Source organism: Typha angustifolia, chromosome 6 (assembly GCF_048772165.1).
Source record: "Typha angustifolia cultivar Huaian chromosome 6, ASM4877216v1, whole genome shotgun sequence".
In the NCBI taxonomy this organism is placed as follows: domain Eukaryota; kingdom Viridiplantae; phylum Streptophyta; class Magnoliopsida; order Poales; family Typhaceae; genus Typha; species Typha angustifolia.
In genome coordinates, this window is record NC_133244.1 from 3,692,802 (window position 1) to 3,713,481 (window position 20,680).

The window sequence follows — 20,680 nt, forward strand, 5'->3', positions numbered from 1 at the left end:
TAACATCCTCACGAGTGGCCCCTAGACTTCCCAAGGCATGGTGTTAAACCTTATACTATGGAAGCCAAATTTCTACCCTCTAGTGGAGGAGATCCTTTCTACCCCCGTTTGGATGCAACTTGTTGGCCTCCTAGGGGAGTACTAGAGGGAGGACCTGTTTCTAGAGGTTGCCTCTGACCTCAAGAGACCCCTCAAGATTGATAGTTATACCCTAACGAGGATGAGGGGTAGATATGCAAGGATGTGTATGGAAATTAACCTATCTAAACCCCTAAAGGAAACTACCCTTGTCGGACCACAAGGGGAACAAGTCCATTAGGCTGTAGCCTATAAAAATTTGCTAGTGGTATATTTCTGTTGTGGTAAGATTGGGTATCGATTAATTGCTTGTGTTGAGACCTCTCCTTACAGGGATGCCGATGCGAGGTCTCAACCCTTGCCTTTGGAGGTGAATGCTAAGGATTCCGGCCTTGGGGTGCCTAACCAGCAGATGCCGATGGATGTGGTGAGGGCTTCAATCTTATCCAAGCCATACGAATTTTAGATGATCGGCCAAAGAGCTCCATGTCCCAGATGCCAGAAAAGGGTGGTAAGTATATCGAGGTGGGGGATAAGACTAAAACCTATGGTTTTACTCTTGGTGGTAATGTTACCGGGGACGGTATGCTTACATCCCACTTTGCTCCTCTAATTGTCTCCACGTGGCGAAGGATGTGCTTACTCGGGCCAGGTTATCATGCACTAAAGGGAAATTATTGCTCCCCTACTATTCTGTTCAAAGTGCGAGGTATCTCGCCTTATGCTTTGGTGTGCCTAATGCCTCTCCTGCTGTTCAGACTTCTGCTATCTTATAGTGCACGCCACCACTTGATCTCCCCAACGGCTTCATCAACAACTCTATAGTCAGCCACGTCATCTCTAGCCCATCACATGTGCGTCGATACAAATCCTAAAATGCCGCCTCAAGGTCCTGAGGCCATTTCTCCCCCCTTTTGATTTTATGGCCATTGATAGAGCAATACCACCCATCTCTGATACGTCACCCTTGATGATATTGACTACCACCTTATCCTCACCTCTATCCAAACCCTCTTTGGTCCATCATTTGGAAAACTTATCCCCCTTGCTCGAGAATCCTTTTCCTCTCCTGCACCCTAAGTTCCCTATCATTGTTCTCTATTCACCCTTCTAGTGGATAAACTTGCTGAGGGATCTCACTTCCCTCCTAACCTGTCTATTTTACCTCCCCCCCTTTCGGACCCCAATAGTGAACCAACTCATGCCAATATAGTGGTCATTGCCTCTTAGACTATCCACATTGCTCAAGAGAGAGCAGTTGTTGAGGCGGCTTTCATCCTTGAAGAGCTCCTGGATCTATACTTTAGGCCGCATGCAGCCCCAAAGTCTTTTTGACAAAGGAAGATACATAACCCCTCCTCCTTGGTAAAAGCCGCTTCTCTCTTAAAACCCTAGAGAAGAAATGCTGACAAGACTACAAATAGTCATATTGACTCTGTCGAGCAAGATCCGCCATCTCCTATGGTTATTTAATGCGGATTATCTATTGGAATATCCGTAGCCTCTCTAAAAAGGAAGCTCAGATTTACCTCTTTAAACTTATTAATAGTTACTCTCCTAACATTCTTTTCTCTTATTGAAACTTGCACTAATGAGCAATGTTCTTTGTGTTTCCTACATAGGCTTGAACCGGATTGGTAGGGGTGCTTTGTCTAAGGGACAAGTGCGACCAGCGAAATCCTGCTCTATTTGCGCACTAACCTATTACAAATTACCCTGGTGCATTCCTCGGCTCAAGCTTTACATGACATTGTTTCTAAACTAGGTACTAAGACATGTTTACTTTCGATTATTTATGCTAGTATGATTCCTATAAATCTTAACTAGTTATGGCACGAACTAGGTAACTTCGATATAAATTTTCCTAGGCTTCTGTTGGGTGATTTTAATTGCATCATTAACCAAGAGGATAAAATTAGTGGTTGATAGTTCTCCTTATCATACTCCATTCCATTCTCTCATCAGTAAACTAGGTCTTGTGGATGTGGGCTTTTCGGGTCTGCTTTATACTTGGTATATAACAAGCATGGCTCTATTAGAATTTTAGTTCAATTAGATCGTGTGTTTATCAACTGAACATTACCGGATGTTTTCTGTTGAGCATATGCCTAGGATTGCCTCTAACCATGCTCCTATTACGGAATATTGGGATTTTTCAGAAAACTAACTAACATGCATTTTCGGTTCGAAATGTTTCAGTTTGAGTATTCGCAAGTTCGTGACTTGATTTTCAAATGTTGGGATTGCAATATCTGTTCAAGCCTCCCTTCCCTCCAAACCTTTCCTTCTAAGCTTAACTCAGTTCAGACTGCAGTCACCAACTAGAATCGTTCTGAATTTGGTTGATTGGAAGTTAACTCGGATAGAGTTAAATGGGAGATTGTTAGGCTTGAGAGGAAGGAGAACCTAAGCCCTCTTTTTGTTTTGAATAGCTTTGCTCTATCTCTTTTGAACCGTAAATGTACTGCTCTCCTTAGGCAAATAAGTTTGAAATAGCATAGTAAGTCTAGAGCTAAATGGCTCGATGATGGTGATGATAAATACAAAGGTTTTTCACCTTTCCACTAAAGTTAGAAGACATAAAAATTTTATAGATAAAATTACTCTTTGCGATGGTTTTGACTGTTCTTCACATTGTGGTATTACTAATGCCTTCGTGTCATTTTATAAAGAGCTCTAGTGTGAGGAGGTCGAGGCCCCTATGGCCCCGGATTACTAGCCAGAACTCCCTAAAATTAACCCTATCCGCTGTGATGATCTCATCAGGCAATTCACTAGTGAGAAATTGAGAAAAGCTTTATGGTCCATGCCGACTAAAAAGGCTCTTGACCTTGATGGTGATTTTTATCGTAATTATTGGGATATTGTTAGTTCTAATATGTTATAGTCTCTCATTGATTTTCAAACCTCAGCTTTTCTTTCGGCCCAATGGGGGCAAACTTATTTAACTTTTATTTCAAAAAAGTATAATCCAGTTTGGGTGGTGGATTATAGGCTGATCTCTCTCTGTAATGTGAACTATCGTATCTCGGCTAAGATATTAGCTGATAGGACTAAGCCCCTCCTTTCAGGATTGATCAATTCTAAGGTTATGAAGGGCCGACACATATATGATAATATTACTCTTGCTTATGAGATTAGTAATTATATTAATTCCTCTAATTGCAAAAAGAACTATATAATGATTAAGATAGACTTAGAAAAAGCTTATGATCGTGTTAATTGGTCTGCTATTTCTCATGTTTTATGTGCAATGAGTTTTTCTACTGTGTTTGTAAAATGGATTAATGCATGTATTTGTTCCCCTATGTTCTCGATCCTGATTAATGGGTCACCTTCCGAATGGTTTAAAAGGAGAGGGGTATTCAGTACGGAGATCCTATATCCCCTTATATTTTTATTATGATCTTTAAAATATTTACCTATCTTATGAAACATGAAATCTTGAGTGGTAACATTAGACCCCTATTTTATGGAAATTATGTGAAAATTAGCCACTTAATGTATGCCGATGGCCTCCTATTAGTTATTGAGGCTTGTCCTTAGGCTTGCTCTATTTTGGTTAACTTATTTGATAATTACGAAAGGATGACTAATTTACAAATGAATAAAGACTAAGTCTGAGGTCTATTTTCTAGGGTAGTTTCCCTTTAATTTGCGCTTAGCCTTCATATGACTACTAGGGAGACTCCCTTTACTTACTTAGGGTCCAAGGTCTCCTCGAGTAGTATGCGCATTAAAGATCACGAGGAGTTTCTCTCTAAAATTAACGATAGATTGGGGGGATGGAAAGGATCCTATCTTAATCAAGCTGGACGAGTTACCTTAATTAACTCTATCCTTAACTCTATGCCCGTACATCTTCAGTCGTTCACTTGGACTTTTTAGCTATTGTGGATCGCATTGCCAAAATCTTTCAGAATTTTCTTTAGGAAAAAGACAAATCTAATAAGGGCCTCATCTCATTAAGTGGGACACTATTACCCAGCCTAAGGTTAATGGGTGGCTCGGCATCAGGATCCTACATTCTATTAGGATTTCCTTGTTAGCCAAAAGCCTTCAAACATTTGGGCTCAAGTTATGAGGGCTCGATATGGGACCCCTCACCCCTAGGCTAAAAACAAGCATATATATTATTCTTGGGCTTGGAGACTTTTACTCAATGCCTTGCGCGAGCTTAGAGGTGGATTCCTAAAAATTATTCACAATTGTAGGGGTTCGGATGTTTGGCGAGATCCTTGGATCTCACCTGTTCTATTGAACCACTAGCTTACCTTTATTAACATGTCTTGTGTCCCGTCACTCTCTAAGGTTTCTGACTTGATTATAAATGGTGAGTGGAATAAAAACCTAGTATATTCTGCCTTTGAGGTTGAGCTTAGTCATCAAATTCTCAACATTCATATCCTTTTAAATAAGAAAACAGACTAGTCGATATGACGGTTTCTACGTTCTGGGTAGGTTTCCTCTAAAACTGCCTATTATCATCTTTGGAATTCACTTGGTGAGGATCATTATTGGGATGGTTGGAAGAGGCTCTGGTCCTTGAGCATCCCATAAAAAACTAAAGTCTTCCTATGGAAGCTTTGCTAGGGCAGACTGCCTCTTAAAAGCTCTCTTCGTCCCTTTGGTCTTACCCTTAATCCTTGCTGCTTGGTTTGTGCGCTCCATGATGAGATCTCTTCGTATGTGTTTTTTCACTATCGAGTGCTATTACCCTTTGTGAATATGTTAAAAACCTATTAGGTTGAGTTTTTGGGATCATTGGGCTCATGGTGAGTGGTTAAGGGAAGGTGACGAACTTTTGGCAGAGATAAAGCTCGGGTCAGGGCTTTAATTGATGTCACCTTTTGGCGGACTTAGAAGTACAAGAATCGAGTTGCCTTTTCAAATACTCGAGATAATCTAGATCAATTTTGCTCTAAACTAATCCCTTTGACTAATGAATATATCGAACATCGTTTTGTCGAACCGGCGAAACCTGACTTCTCCAACCTCCTAGTCCATTGGGATCCTCCACCACCCCTTTTGTGGAAGGTGAATACCGATTACTCTTTTGAGAGCTTTGAGGTTATTGGCGAAGCGGAGTTTGTAGTTCGACAAACTAATTATGCTCCAATCTTTATAGAGGCTAGGTGTGGCTGGTATAAATCAGTACTAATGGCAGAAACGATCGCAATGCGTGAGATGCTGCTATTTCTAAGGGACAAAAGAATTTCGAACATCATCATTGAGTCAGATTCACTTCTCCTAGTCAACACTTTAAATGGTGTCACGGAACATGCATGGGTCGTGGAGGATTTGGTTGCTGATATTAAATATCTTACTTGTAATTATCAAAATTATAAAGTCACTCATGTTTTTAGAGAGGCTAATCATGTTGCTGATTCACTTGCTAATTATGGTAGAATTATAGATTATGGTTGTATCTAGAATGGTGGTTTCTTAATGAGCTATTACAACTTTTGGTCAAGGATTCTAACGAAGCATTTTGTAACTTTGGAAGTTAATTTCTAATATATTTTTTTTTCTAAAAAAAAATTGAGGGGAAACAATGGAAGTAATTGAATGTGCTCGATTGATATTTATTAGAGTGCGCGCATTTCAATAATGTATGCCTAAACCAATCAAGCATGGTTAGTGCTGATTCTAAGTATTGTGCGGTGGATGCTTTCTCTTCTTTTATTTATTTATTTTATTTAATCATTGTAAATTAGATTAATTAGGCAACTAAGAATTTTAAGATTACGCACTCACTAAAATAATTATTAGCTATATATAATTAGTACAATTAGTAATTAACTATTAACTATGATTATAAGCATTTACATAAATATATATATAGCTTATGTATTATTATTGTTAGATTGATACTTATAGTTTTATTAATTATGATCAAATTCTTGTATACTTGTATTCATGCTCATCTATTTGTAATTTTAGCATCTAACATATATGTTATGATCTCTGTTCAAAAAAGGTTGATGGAAGGGTTTTAGATGGATGGAGGTGCTCGGTTAGGTTGATATGGTGGTGGAAGTTAATGGAGGTAGGAGGTAAGGTTACTTTAGGGAGTGGTGGAGATGGTAGATGGGTGGTTCGAATTGAGAATAGGATGAGGATGGAGAAGATGTTCGTTCCTAGAGGAGTAGGGGAGTTAGACAGGCGAGGAAGGGAGAGTTCTAGCTGAAGGCTAGAAGAAGAGAGAGGATTAAGATGGAGGGAGAGACATATAGGAAGAGAAAGTCCAAATATTTGATAAAACTAATAATGACTACCGTTCATATACTTAAAGACTATCCAAAATTCAAAATATTTAAATTTACCCTAACACAGATTGATCTCAACATCGGGCATTAAGTCCATCTCCACTCTTGGGCGGGCATCCTATGCCCAAGACAATGATTCCCTAAGAATTTTATCGTCATTAACACACAATCCAAAAGCAAAAATTGCTACACCCACAAATTGGGTCATGACAACATATATTATTGTGTATAAAGTAAAATAGTACAATTACCTATTTATTATACATGATTGAATATTCAACGATTATTTTACATACAGTTACTAATTAATCAAGTAAGAGTAACAATCACAAAATTAATCTTAATTAGATTTTGCCCTATACTTATATTTTTCCTTTTATTCTTGTTTTATAATTATATACTTAAACTATTTTTATATAAAAAGAGTTATCATTTTCTTCTTATTTCATAACTAGCATTTTACAATAATAATATATTTATAGTATTAGAATTATATTTATAATATAAATCTATTTATTTAATAAAAATAAAAGAAGTAATTCTAAACTTAAGAAACTATCATATTTTATATAAATAAATTCTAATTGAATAAACGGCTAACTTTGTGCTACCTAAATATTTGCAGACCTTGAACCGTTTATTTAAGACTCCCTTGACTCTTTTAGCATTGAGTTGATGTTTAGTCAACGGACGTGAGGAGTACATATTTTGTGAGTAGTTTTATCCTTTAGATAGCTCTCCTATATTAGGATATATTTTTTTATATTTATTCATTCTACTTTAGTTTTTAGCATGATTATATAATCATATATATATAGATAATTAAGGATGAGCATACTTTTATCATTAATTTATTAGATAAGTCTAACATATAAGTATGCAGATGATATATAAAGATGATTAGAGATAGATATATTATTCAATATTTTATTTGTCGAGTTGATCTCTAGTATAAGTATGTATGTAATAGATGTATGATTGGAGATTGTATTACATCATAATTTTTTTTTGACTTCTTTACCACCTAAATTCATATATTATATATATTACATAGAAAAAAATTCAGTCATATTAATAGGAAGTTGATGATAAAAGCATCGGGATACTCAAGTAGGCGTAGAGGTGCATGATGAGATGATTATTGTTGCTGATAAGTGATATCTCGAAGCCCAAGTCCGAGATCAATTGAGTTTAATTTGCAAAAACAATTGAACACATACCATTCCTTTAAGTCATAGTAATATATTTTGTATATAAATATAATACAAGTTTTTAAATACTCATTTAACACAAGGTCTAATTGCTCAAAAGTACGGCGAAGAAAGAAAGTAATGCATGGATTGTTTTTTTTTTAATAATATCAATTGCCACAACTTTCTAGCAAGTCACAAATTTCACAATCAATCGGAGGGACAAGCTAATAGTTATTTGACCAATAAACAACTGCCAATAAAAACGTTTCGGCTACCAAATCTATAACTCCAAGTAAGGTCTTATTCTGTACATAGAGTTAATTACTTTTGTGTTTTTGAGAAATCTGTCGAAAAAAAAAAACGATCATTTTCTTTTATTGTTAATTACATCCTATTTTATGGATAATTATTAGTCAATTCTAGCATTTTATGATTAATAATTAAAAAACAATAACAGATGGTCTTACCCTAATAACAACTAACTGATTAGAAAATATTTTAATACTTCTGAAATTAAAAAAAAAATCAACATACTTAAAAAAAACTCGTCATTTGACATAGAACTTTCCTATTTATTTTATTTTAATCTAAAAAATTTATTAAAAATATTAAGGTCATTATATATCATAGTTTCTTTAACTCATTTATTTACTTATTATTAAGAAACTAACGATATGGTATTCCCTCTATGGTTTAGCTCTGTTACACGAAACCACTTTTCAACTTTCAACTTTCAACTTTCAACTTTCAACTTTCAACTTTCGGTACTTAAACCTCCTATGATCTGAATAAAATAAAATAATTAATTTTTATATTATATTTGAACAAATTAAAGTTTAAATTTGAAGATCATTCCTAGAAATAAAGTTATAGATGATTGGATAAATTTTTTTATAAATCTAAAATAATACCAATCAATATTTAGACGAGTTAGAAAACTTATTTAATTCTCTATAACTTTGTCTCTAGTGATTATCTTCAAATTCAACCTATAATTTGACCAATTATGATGAATAACAGTGGCACTTTAGTCCAAATTATAAGAATTAAATTTTTAAGTTGAAATTACATTAGGCTTTGTGCAATTCAGCTAGGAGGTAGAACGCAATTTGCTAAATATTAGTAAGAATTTTTATTGCATTTTTCAAAATATCATAATTGCTACCAAAATTACCGTGATATTTTAAAATTGTCATTCCATTAGTGAAATCTAACGAGTAACATGATTAAAACAAACTTAGATCTAAAAAAAAAACTATTTTAATTTTGCATATGTTATTAAAAATAATTTAAAAGCTATTAAATATTATATCCAATATCACAGTGTTATGATCAATCTATGTGGGTTAAGTCAGTCGAGTTAAGTCGAGTTAGTTAGTCAGATTTATTTATTATTTTTTAATTTAAATAAAGTGGTAATTTGTATGTGGATTTGATCCGTTAGGATTTTACTCTTATAAATACGAGTGTTCGTGTGTTGATTATTATGATTGAATGAATCTTGAGTTTAGCAAATATATTATTATTGCATTTATCTTTTATCGTAGCCATTAAATTGTATTTATCTTCATAGGAGCAGATCGTAACCATACAACTCTTCGAAGCTTCCAAACCCTAACCACCACCCTCTACCATGAGCAACACTACTATATAGCTGTCCAACACCCTTGGGCTTCTGCTACCTTCCAATGACGGCCGCAATATTGGATATTTACCAATCTTCTCTTTTCTGACCTTCCTACATTCTTTTATTTTTAACGCTTTACTCCAACACTAGATTTACATGAAATCAAAGTCATTAGATTCCTAACTTGTGAGGCTACCAATCTATAAAAATATCATAAATTTCCTATTCCATATTTGTCCAAATCTAGTTCGTAACAGTGGCCACATAGGGTTTTGTCAGTCGACTCAGTTAGTTAGATTTATTTATTATTTTTAAATTCAAATAAAATAGATAATCTGTATGCGGATATGGTTTGTTAGGACTTTACTCCTATAATAGGAGTGATCATGAGTTGATTATTATGGTTGAATGAATGGTAAATATATTTTACACTCCTATATTTATGCCTAAAATCACTTTACCCTTATGTACTTTAAAAAGTCTCAAATCAATCCATATACTTACGACTAAAGTGACACCATTAATTTTTCAATCAACATTAACGAAGCATGCCCAAAAAATTTTAAAATTAAATGGCAGGCTTAATTGCCTCATTTTTTTAAATGTTTTCTATGGACAACAATGTCATTCCCCCTTTACATAAACATCTATTTCTCTTGAAAAAAATACTCATATGTTTATTCTCTCACTTTCTAAATTGTGCCAATTATATAATAAGTTTTATTAAACCTGAGTTTTATGAAGTTTAATAGTTATATCACATCTAGAAATAAGACAAATATAGGTTAAAAAAATTAGATAAATAAACCTATTTATTTTGCCTAATAAATATAATGAGTGTATTTTGGTCATTTGGGTGTGCTCCATTAACTTTAATAGAAAAATTGACGGTTTCAATTTAGTTGTAAGCACATGAATTGGTTTGAGACTTTTTGAACTATATGATGGTAAAGTGATTTGGGGCATATGTACAGGGGGATAAAATATATTTAACTCTTGAATGAAACTTGAGTTTATGCATTTATCGCTTTTATCTTTTACCATAATCATTAGATCATATTTATATTATAGGAGTAGATCATAATCGTAGAACCTTTCCAAGCTTCCAAACTCTAGCTACCACTATCCACCAATGGCCACCCTACTATACAGTCATCCATCATCACCCTTGGCTATTCGCCACCCTTCAATGACCGCAGTAACATCGTATATTTACTTATCTACCCTATTACGACCTTCATTCACTCTTTTATTTTTAAACTTTTCACCCTAACCTTAGATTTAGATAAAACCAAAGCATTAGATCTCTACCTCATGAGGTAGGACCACAAAAATTTCTATAAATATCTTACATCCAAATCGGTCCAAATTTGATTCATAAATAGAGGTATTAAAGTTGATGGATGAGGAAGAAGCAACCAGGGAGGATTAGGAACTCATCTCTATTTTTGTGGGAGTTTCTCCAGCGCCGCCACCACCAGTAGCATCTGCGATGATGAAGGAGAGCTTCGAGAGGATCGAGAAGGCAATGCAAGCCTTGACCACCATTCTGAAAATAAAGTTCAATGTTTTGAATGTTCTGGTTTTGGACACATCGCACAAGAATGCCCTAATCGTCTTAAGAGAAAGGGCAAAGCTATGAAAGTTACTTGGGATGATTCAGATGAATCTAATGATGATTCTGAAAAAGACGAAGAAAACTTTGTAACCTTTGCCTCTTCTCTGCTTAATACTGACTCTGTTGATGATACTGATAGTACATATGATCTTGATATGCTACCGGCTGAGGAAGATGAATCTGAAATTCAAAAGGCATATAATGACTTGTACCTGGAGTCGTTTAAACTCAAGAAAAGCAATCTTAGACTACTTCAACGACTCAAGGAAATTGAACCAGAAAGAATTCAATTTGAGGAGAAGTACAAATTGGAGCTTGAACGTGTCAAAGACCTTTCTGAACAACTTGACAATGCGAAAAATAAAATGAAGGCTGATGAAATTGAACTAGAGCGATTGCATAAGAAAGTTACATTTCTAAAAGGGAAGAACAAACTGGACGAGATTCTAAAAGCTCAGATCTCTGGAAAAGACAGGTATGGTGTTGGATATACTGGTAATTCAAATAATAATAAAACTGTTTTTGTTTCTGCAGGTATACAAAAGGAAGAATACCTGAAGCCATCAATCGTATTTTCAAAGCAATCCTGGATGAATCCTTCAAAATTGAAGTTGAATCTACAAACTGGTGAATCTTTGACGGCACCAAAGGTAAACTTTAGTCACACTCCTCGACAAAAGGTGAGTAGAAAAGGGTTTGTTCCGACATGCTATCATTGCGGCATTCTAGGGCATATTCGACCTCATTGTAAATTTTTGCAAAAACCTAGAACTGCTTTCATTTATGGGATGAAAACAAAAACCATATGGGTCAAGAAAAGTGATTTGAAATGTTATATTGTGCATACAGCCTTGAAAGCTTTAAATTTTGATTTATGGTATTTAGACAGTGGCTGTTCAAGACATATGTCGGGTGACAAGTCGTTATTTTCTAATCTTGAAAAACATGAAGGGGGAGTTGTGACATTCGGAAATGGTAATTCATCAAAGGTAATAGGTAAAGGAAAGGTAAGTACTCTAGGGATTCCTAGTCTCGAAAATGTTCTTTATGTTAAGGGCTTGAAAGCAAATCTACTAAGCATCAGTCAATTTTGTGATGAAGATTATGAGGTAAAATTCTCTAAAAATGATTATACTGTTCTAGATCATGATGGTAATGTTATATGTTATGGATCTAGAACATCTGATGATTGCTATATCGTTGGAACTTCACATAAACTAAAATGTAACAGTGCGTCTTTCGACATTGCAGATCTTTTGCATCAACGTCTTGGACATGTGAATCACAAGGAATTATTTACTCTGCCCAAACATGAAGTGGTAAGAGGAATACCTAAGATAAAAGAAATGTCAAAAAGAGTGTGCGGTTCGTGTCAAATTGGAAAACAAATTCGTATCTCACACAAGAAGGTAAATACAGCTACCACTGACCGTGTGCTACAATTAGTTCACATGGACTTGATGGGTCCAACAAAAACTGAAAGTCTTGGAGGTAAACGCTATATATTCTTAATGGTCGATGATTACTCTAGATATACCTGGGTTGCCTTTCTACGTGAGAAGTCTGAAACCTTTGAAGTTTTTAAATCACTATGCTTAAAATTGTAGAATGAAAAATCTACAACCCTAGTTAGGATTCGTTCTGATCATGGTAGAGAATTTGAAAATGAAAATTTTTCTATATTTTGCGATTCTCTTGGTATTCAACATGAGTTTTCAGCTCCTATAACTCCACAACAGAACGGGATTGTTGAAAGAAAAAATCGAGTTGTGCAGGAAATGGCTAGGGTTATGCTTTATGCTAAAAAGGTTACTCAAAGGTTTTGGGCAGAGGCGGTCAATACAGCGGTATATGTAATAAATCGTGTTTATCTAAGACCAGGTACAAATATGACTGCATATGAAATCTGGAAAGGTAAGAAACCTAGTGTTAAATATTTTCGAGTTTTTGGTAGTAAATGTTATATCTTGCTTGATCGAGAATATTTGACTAAATTTGACACTAGAAGTAGCGAAGGCATCTTCTTGGGGTACTCGAATAATAGTAGAGCCTACAGAGTATTTAACTTTGAAACTTCTACTGTTATGGAATCTGCTAATGTTATGATAGATGAATCCTCGACTAACTTAACTAAAGCTACTTCTATTTCTGTTTCTGCAGATACATATTACGAAGAAATAGGAAAGGAGCTTGATCTGGAAATTGAGAATCAGGACGAGGACAAAGTTGAAATGAACAAAAATGACTGCAACGTACCGGAACCATCTGCTAGAGTGAAATCAAATCATCCACTGTCACAAGTGATCGGAGACGTGAATGGACCAATTAAGACAAGACGACAAATCCAAAGTGAGGTATCATTTACTTGTTATACATCTTCTTTTGAACCTAAAAATGTGAAGGAAGTATTGTTAGACGATTCTTGGGTAAATGCTATGCATGAGGAATTAGAGCAATTTTCTAGGAATGATGTTTGGTATTTAGTTCCTAGACCTAAGAATGTGAACGTCATTGGAACAAAATAGATTTACAAAAATAAAAGTGATGAACATGGCAATATAATTCGAAATAAAGCCAGACTAGTAGCATAGGGATACACTCAGGTTGAGGGTATAGATTTTGATGAGACATTTACTCTTGTTGCTAGATTAGAGTCTATTCGTATACTGCTTGCCATTGCTTGTCATTTAAAATTTAAATTGTTTCAAATGGATGTTAAAAGTGCTTTCTTAAATGGTATCCTGAATGAAGATGTTTATGTGGAACAACCTAAGGGTTTCGAAGATCAAAAATTTCCTTCTCATGTTTTTAAATTGAAAAAGGCTCTTTACGGGCTAAAACAAGCTCCAAGAGCTTGGTATGAGAAGTTGACCACCTTTTTAGTGGATGCGGGGTTCACTCGAGGGGGAGTGGACAAGACATTATTCATTAGATGTGAAAACAAGAGTTTAGTTGTGGCACAAATATATGTGGATGACATTGTCTTCGGGGCGACGAGTCAATTATTAGCTAAGGAGTTTGCTGATCTCATGCATAGTCATTTTGAGATGAGTATGATGGGTGAGTTGAAGTTCTTTTTAGGGCTTCAAATTACTCAATTGGAGAGAGGGATTTTTATTGTTCAAACCAAGTATGCTAAGGATCTTGTGACTAAATTTGGTTTAGAAAATGTAAAACATGCTAGAACTCCTATGAGTACAACTACCAAACTAGGTAACGACATGTCAGGAAAACGTGTTGATCAGACAGTGTATAGGAGCATGATCGGTAGCCTTTTGTACTTAACGGCTAGTAGACCTGACATTGTATTTAGTGTCGGTGTGTGTGCTAGGTTTCAATCTGAACCCAAGGAGTCACATTTGTTTGCTGTGAAATGTATCATAAAATATGTCAGTGGCACAGTTGATTTAGGTATCTGGTTTACTTATGACTCGGATGCTATCATATCGGCATACACGGATTCTGATTGGGCAGGTTCATGTGATGATAGAAAAAGTACTTCAGGTGGATGTTTTTATGTTGGAAACAATCTGGTTGCTTGGCACAGTAAGATACAAAACTCGATATCTTTATCTACTGCGGAGGCCGAGTACATTACAGCAGGAAGTTGTTGTTCTCAGTTACTATGGATGAAACAGATGGTCAAGGATTATGGCATTGAACAAGATACTATGGTGCTTTATTGTGACAACATGAGTGCTATTAATATATTGAAAAATCCTGTTCAACACTTGCGTACAAAACATATTGATATCCGACATCATTTTATACGCGAGTTAGTTGAAGACAAAACAATAGCACTAGAACATGTTGAGACGGAGAAACAGTTGGGTGACTTGTTTACAAAACCTTTGGATTTACAGAGATTTGAGTATCTTCGTACTTCTTTAGGGATTTGTGCTTTGGACTGATTTTATTGGGATTTGTGTTCTTTTTAGTTTGCGAGTTTCTTTTGTTTCGTTTTTTTTTAGGTTTTCATTTACTCTGAAATTTTCTTTGGTTTTAGTTTCAGATTTATCGAGAGTTTTTTGTCATAAAAAAAAATTGATGCACTCCTAGATTCAATAATATACTCTTGACATAAAAATATGATTTTTCTCTTGATTATGAGTTATTATAGTCAATTTTGTCATCTTGTAGTATATTGTTTCAATTTTGATTTTGTCACTCCCTCGACTTCTATAATAATAAATTTTTAATGCCTCATAACGTATGTGTATTCTTGTGTGAGCATGATATCATGAATATTTTTTTTAAATAGCTATCTATTAACTTTGAATTGCACAGTTTGACCTCATGCTTAGTTATCAAATATATTTTTATAACAGATCAATGAAAAGGGCTACAATGAGTTAGTGTGAAAGCCGTCTTGTTTCGAGTCCAGTTTGACTCAGTACATTATTTGCAAATTTAAAAAAAAATGATGATATATGTGAATTTCTTCTTGCACATCGTTTGATTTGTACTACAAGAAAAGGGCTACCTACTCATGTGTGAAAGCCATCATTGCACATATATGTTTCAATAAACAAAAATACAGGAAAAATTCCTGCTGTATTATGGAGAATAAGTCGAAAAGTGCAAAATTTCTATACTAAGTCGGTTTAACTACTGTGTTGCATCATTGTTTATATAGTGAAATTTGTTTAAGAAGATTGGTTCATGTTATCTATGCTCATCTTGCATATGCATATCGTTATGATCAATCAAGATTAATGTAATTTTGAGTATTGCATTCGAATTGATTATAATATGCTTTTGATGATTTGATTGATCTTGTATGACTTATTTCATTTGATTGTCATATTCTATGTCTTGATTATATTTTGGAATTCTAGAAGTGCATCTCCAAAAAGATTTTTACCTTGTTTTTAGTTAAAAAAAAGGGGGCGTTCGAACGAGGATTCTTGAGTTCGAACGCGGCGCGTTCGAACGCACGGACTGGTGCGTTCGAACGCACGCGTGGGTTCTTTAAATATTGCGTCCGAACCCAAGGGTTTCATCTTCCATTCTCCAAACCCTAAAAACCCTTCATTTTCCCCTTCTCAAATCTTCAAGATCTTGGTGTTTTTCATCGAATTTTTCACTTCAAATCCTTTTTGGGGGTAGATCTCCTCTGGATCTAGTGTCTTTCAACCAAAATTTTGAGTTTCTCCCCACAATTGCAAGGTATGATCATCCATTATTTTCTTAGTTTTTTTTTCAATAAACATGCTTGATCTTGAGTGATTTGTACATTCTCAACTTTTGATCACGTTAATGTTCAACTCTTGATGGTTCTTGTGAGATTGAACGTGATATCTTAGCGTTTTTCAAGTGCAAGATGTTTTTCCTTTTGGGGCTTCATGGTTTCTACCATTTTTTTTGGATTTCTTGCTATTTTTTGGTTGCTTTCGGTATGTATTGAATATTGAAACGTGTTTTCTTTTCAAGAATACCTAAGAAAACGACGATGACCAAAAAACCAAGGCCGCCTTCCTCGCCATCCTCGGCTCCCAAGTTTTCTTCAACAACGGCTGCGGGTCGTTACAAGCATAATTTTGGCACCCGTCCTGTTATCTGTGAAAGACCCGTGGTTATATCTGATTTTTCTGAGTTGGGGATTGAACAGATCTTTACTGAACGAGGATGGTTATCAGTGTGTCGGATGAGCGGGACAGCTTATATGGAAGTTGTTCGTGAATTCTTTAGTAATGCCATGATTTTCAATCACTGTATATGTTCTACTGTTCGTGGTGTATCTATATACCTGGATTCCGATGTTATTCGTGCTGAACTGAGTCTGCCTGATGGTGAGTTTCAGTATCCGACGTCTGCTCCACTCCCTGATATAAATGACTATACCGGTACAATCCTGATCAAAGGGGAACGTTGGAAAGGTAACATGATGCCGCATGCAAGGCTGACATCTGTGGCTCGCATGCTTCACCTCTTTTGTCTGTACAATGTCACCCCCAAGACTCGACATTCCAGCATTAGTCTGGATCGTGCGTTCCTTCTTCATGCCATGTTATCGGGAGTCTCTATTGACTTAGCTGCAGTGATCTATGATTTCATTCTCTCAGCTGCACAGAAAGAAGCACCTCGTGAGGGATTACCTTTTGGCATTTTTCTTACCAATTTGTGCACTCAGAGTGGGGTGCGAGTAGATGCTTCGGAACCTTCTCTTACTTCGCAGAAACCATTGGATCGAATTACTCTGAAGCGGAGTCAAGCTCACGACCAGACGTCTCCTCTCAAACCATCCTCTTCCGCCGCTAGTTGGTCATCGCATCTCGACAGTTCTGATGATAGCTCTGTCGATGACTCATCTCCCACTGAGGGGGACTTACCATAGTACTCGGACCGGTTCGATCAACTTAGTACTCAAGTGCAGGATCTCCATTCCGCAGTGAATGATCTACGTACTGAGCAAGTTCGTCAGGGAACTGTACTTGATTCCGTGTTGACGATTCTTCATCGTCAGTTTCCTCCGAGTTCCTAGTCTTTGGCATTTGTGTCAAAAAGGGAGAGAGTGTCTCAGTGTTTAAGTGTCTAGGTGTGTAGGGGGAGTATGGGCATAGGGGGAGTTTAGTGGAGTTTACTTGATGGTTGAACTTTGCTTTGTCTTAGTGTCGTTGGCATTTGAAACTTAACTTGAAGTAATTGTGATAACGTGTGTTTAATCTTTGTCTGTTTAAATTTTTGCTCTTGTGATAACTTGTGTTTTGATTTTTTTTATTTCAAGTTATTTTCACTTGATCTTGGATGTGTATATGTTTCCTTGCAGGGATTGATGTGCAAAATATTCTAGACTTGTTGATTGCTCAGTTTGAAGTCATTGTAATATCTTGTAACCTAGGTGTTTTGTCACAAATTGCCAAAGGGGGAGATTGTTAGGTTTTTTATTTGTTGGCAATTTTGTATAAAATATTCTAAGTGTATTTTTTCATGTATTTGAGCTTTACACAAGTCTAGAATATCACTGGTGTGAAGAATTGCATGATCATTGGAGAAAAGCCGTCGCGTTCTCATCGCGTTCACAAACGCGTTCGAACGCGAAATCTGCGTTCACACAGACAGAGAGCCGCTTCACAAACGCGTTCGAACGCGGGCACTACGTTCACACAGACAGAGAGCCGCGTTCACAAGCGCGTTCGAACGCGGGCACTACGTTCACGCAGACAGAGAGCCGCGTTCACAAGCGCGTTTGAACGCGGGCACTGCGTTCACATAGACAGAGAGCCGCGTTCACAAACGCATTCGAACGCGGGTACTGCGTTCACACAGACCGAGAGCAGCGTTCACAAACGCGTTCGAACGCAACCTGAAGAATTCAAGCTGTCGCGTTCGAACGCACTTGGGCCCGTTCGAACGCACCTGAGATTAAGTTAGGCCGTTCGAACGCACTCGGGCCGCGTTCGAACGCACCTATGAAGTTTGCAATTTATTGGATTTTTGTGAGTACGAATATGACTTGGATTTGGCTCTATCTTGGAGATCATATATAAGGATAGTGTTGCCCTAACCTAGGGCAGTTGAAGAAGATTATTCAAGGAGACTTTTTGGAGGCTACATCAGTTCTTCAACAAACAAGGCCCTTCGCATCTACAAATCTTAATCTTTCGTCTTAAGGGCTATCTAGACGAAAGATCAATCTCGAGGGCTACTGAGATTGGACTTCAATCAAAGAAGCAGTGAATCGAGGGTTCTAGCGATCAAGAATGAGAGGAACAAAGTCGTTTGGATCGACGGGTTGTTTTGTGAGTTAGTCTTGTAACTGCTACTATCATAGTGATTGGTTTTGATCCGAGTTTGGATCCGTGGTTTTTTTCCCGTTTGGGTTTTCCACGTTAAAATCTTGGCGTTCATCTCTACTTTTGTTTTTAATATTTCTTCCGACTTTTACTTAAGCGAACGAGAAATATCATTGCCTAGAGGTTAGATACATACGTGTGTCTAGGGGTTTTTCACAATTGAGTGATTTAAATTACAAGTATTGTCCATCACAAGAAGAATGAGGGTAAAGCTGAAAAGATTTGCAAGTTTTTGAAGTTGATTTATGATGTTACATCTCTATTTTCTGGATCTATATACCCTACAACAAATTTGTATTTTCCTAAGATGGTTTTGATCCAATTGAATATAATGGAAGGCATGCGAAGCTCAGATAATTTTATTAGTCATATAGCCATACAAATGAATGTGAAGTTTGAAAAATATTTGAAACAATACAGTATTATTTTGGCGATAGCTATTATTATAGATCCACGATTTAAAATACATTTTGTGAAATTCTCATACAACAAACTCTATGGCTCTTCTTATGAGATGATAAAGATCCGCAAGAAGTTATTTGCTCTTTTTGATTACTATGTTCAAAATACTTCTAAAGTTTCCAATGTGACATCTTCAGCTACTTTATGTAAAGTTTCAAATGATACTGAAGATAACAACTCTATGATGAAGGTAATTTAATGCCATTCATATGTTCTTATCATTATATATATTTTTAATATTTTTTATATATTCATAATAAATTTTTTTTTATGTAGGAGTTTGATTCATTTGAGAGCTTTGAGTTTGTGAGCAAATCACAAAAGTCACAATTAGAATTGTATCTTGAAGAGCCTCGAATTGATCGAAGTTCTAAATTGAATATTCTTAATTATTGGAAATCCAATCAATTTCGATATCCATATCTTTCTCTCATGGCATGCGATATATTAAGTATTCCTATCTCCACAGTTGCTTCTGAATCTGCTTTTAGTGTTGGTGGTAGAGTACTTGATCAATATAGAAGTGTTTTAAAGCCTGAAACTGTGGAAGCTTTAATTTGTACTCGAGATTGGTTGTTTCATACTAGAGATAAGTATATTATTGTTTTCTTATATAAATATTCAAAAAGTTTAGTCTACTAATTATTTTATCATATTATGATAGACAATTTGATAGCTTTGGAGGAGCTAACGGAAGATATTACAAATTTGGACTTAATAGCTAATGCAAGTGAAGTTGTAGAATCTGGTGAATGCTCAAATGCATAAATCTAAATCCGGTGAATGCTCATTAACTAATGTAAGTGAAGTTTTGTATATATCTTATATTTTAGATGTTTACTTTTTGTTCTTTTTGGCAGGGTTGTGATATTTGGAGATGGAGAGCTTAATGATAGTGTTTGCATATTTCAAACTATTTGTAATTTGTAATGGATTGTAAACTCTAAATTTTGTTCTAATTATCATGAGATTGCATGGACTTTGTTGGAACTTTATTTTAAACTATATTATATGGACTTTTGTTATGTTAAATTATTAGGATTGTAATTTTGATATTGTATAAGTTTTGAGTTGGAAATGTATTATTTTGTTTGTATGAATGTATGATGCATTTTTTTAGAGTTGGAACTTTGTTCTAAACTCTATTGTATGAGTTTTGTTATGATGAATTATTAGGATTGTAATTTTGATATTGTATAAGTTTTGAGTTGGAAATGTATTATTTTGTTTGTATGAATGTATGATACACTTTTTGAAAATTGAAATTTTGTTCTAAACTCAATTGGATGGGTTTTATTATGATGAATTATTAGGATTGTAATTTTGATATTGTATGAATTTTGAGTTAAAAATATGTTATTTTATTTGTGTAATACACCATTTATATATAATAAATTAGTAAATATTAAATTTTATATAGGATTTATATTAAACGGGTTAGACGGGTCGTGTTAATGTGTCGAGTTAACATGACCCGTTTAAGTATATGGTCTAGACGGGTCGTGTTAGCGTGTCGTGTTAACTTGACCCGTTTATTAAACGGATTAGGCGGGTCGTGTCGTGTTACCCGTTTATTAATCAGGTCGTGTTCGTGTTTACTAAATGTAACCCGTTTATTAATCGAGTCGTGTTCGTGT